The following is a 2,190-nucleotide window of genomic DNA, read 5'->3' on the forward strand; positions in this document are numbered from 1 at the left end:
ATAGACCATAGAAATGGGTTCAACTATCAAGGGCTCTGTGGGAGCAGCCCGATCTTTCTTGGTCTTCCTCTTCTTCTTGGAGGGGGCAGTTGGAGAGGCTTCAGAATGTTTCCTCTTCCTGGCTTCAGCCTCAGCAGTCCTTGTCTTCTTGAGCTCTGAAGCGGTTGACCGGCTTTTTGGCTTCGAGCCAGTCAGTCTAGTTGGGAAGACAATCGGAACTGCTTCCTGCCTTGGTGCATCAGGTTCAGCCATAGCAGGCTTCTTCTTCTTCTTTGCGGCCATCCTGGGGTCGATGCCAGGACGCCCAAGGGCCTTGCGCTTCTCAGCCTCATTGTAGGCTTGCACACATCTGTCAGCCAGAGTCTTCATGCGCTCATGCGAACCCTGAGCTTCTGCATGTTTCTTTACAAAGGCTTCCTTGAGCTCGTGCATCATACTCTTGAAGTTCTTCACTTCCTGCACGCTGAGCTTGGCCATATGCTTCTTGAACTGAGCCTTTTCATAGTCAATCTTTTGCTTCAGTTCAACAATGCGTTGGGCAATAGCGAGTTCTGAAGCAATGGCGCCTTGGAAGGCGACACTGAGGCCAATTGGTAGCTGCAGATCTTCAAAGCTGATGTTTGGCGTGTCAAACCACTCGTCAATGAAGTTGTGGATGATGGTCACATTAAAGAGAGGCAGATCATTGAAGATTTCTGCTTCTTCTTTGCTCTTGATGAGTTGCTCAAGAGTGTCATCTGCTAGATCTTCATCACTTGACAGATCAATGTCGTCATTGCGCAGAATGGCAGCAGCAGTTAGCTCTTGTCCGGTGTGAGGCAGAGGCATCTTGACCTTCTGGGGCTTGGAGATGCAAGATAAGTCTTCGGACTGCACACTGTCTTCAGGAGGTGCAGTTGCCAGTGGCTTCGCCCGTGAGATTTTTGGTGAAGGGGCAGGCTTTGAAGCTTTAGGCTTCTTCAGCTTCTTTGTCTTTGGCGCTGCAGGCGCTTCATCTGATTCAGCGTCAGCTGCAGGCTCATTCACTGCAGTCCTTTGAACTAAGATGCGTATGATGAGGCCTTCAAGGTTGTAGAAAGGACCGATGACATTGGGTTCTGCATGTCGTGTGCCATCTGCCCTTGGTGCTGAGGGACGAGGGTTGAAGTCTACCCCCAAAGTCTTCTTGTTCTGCTTCGCTGAGTTCTGGGCAAACTGGAAGTTGCGCTTGAACAGATTGTCGTCACGACACCATAGTAGTGACGATGGGTGTGCATCAGCAGGCTGTGGCCCACGGACCATGCAGGGATAGAAGCCTTGTGCAATGACTTCATCTCTGGACCTGGGTAGAAGATTCTTGTATAGGATGTCTCCCCACGGTCTCTTGATGGCATTTTTCTTAGCATATTCCTGGGTTACAAATCGGTATTTGAACCATTGTTCTGCCCAATATCTTCGAATCCATTGGATTTGGGTCTTGCGCTGATTGTAATCCTCTTCAGGACCTGTCTTGTACAGTTCTGAGAGTTCATCTGGCAGATCTCTGGATGTTTCTCCACGACGCTTTCTGCCACCCTTCCTTGCTGCTTTCTCTGAAGCCATAAACTTTAACTTGAAAGGCTTCAACACGTTCAAAGGCTTCAAAGGTTTTCACTTGCTGGACCAACAGGAACTGGCTTCAGGAGAATTAATGTGATGCTGTAAGAATTCTGCAAATGAATGCAGACTATGAGAACCAAAGGATTCTCCCACGGACATGTACCTGTGACAGCATTAAGGTGCGAGGGAAGGGGAAGAGGTCATATGCATTCTCAGAAGATTTTGAAGATAAATCAGTTTAGAAGACATTGACCTCATCGTGCGAAGACATTCACTCATAGATAAGGAGTTGGTTCCAGATTTGTACGAATCCACAAATCAGTACAAGTGAGGAATCTAACTACTTTGTGAAGCATAAGTGAATATACTAGGCATGTTATGAGATGCAGTATGAGAGAGATCTAACTTGTGTGAATAGAAACTGCTTGTGGTAGAAAGTGACAAATCCATAGGATCAACGGTGCTGTAAAAAGGAAGTTTTATTTACCACACTAAGAACTGCTAGACGAGGTGGAAGATGAGGCCGATCAGTTCGATCTTCCGTGCCCTAACTTGGCGACGGAGGACACCTACAGCGACGGCGGAGAGGACGATGTCCGCGGTCGGCGTGAA

The sequence above is a fragment of the Triticum aestivum genome, chromosome 7A, assembly GCF_018294505.1.
Source record: "Triticum aestivum cultivar Chinese Spring chromosome 7A, IWGSC CS RefSeq v2.1, whole genome shotgun sequence".
Taxonomy (NCBI): Eukaryota; Viridiplantae; Streptophyta; class Magnoliopsida; order Poales; family Poaceae; genus Triticum; species Triticum aestivum.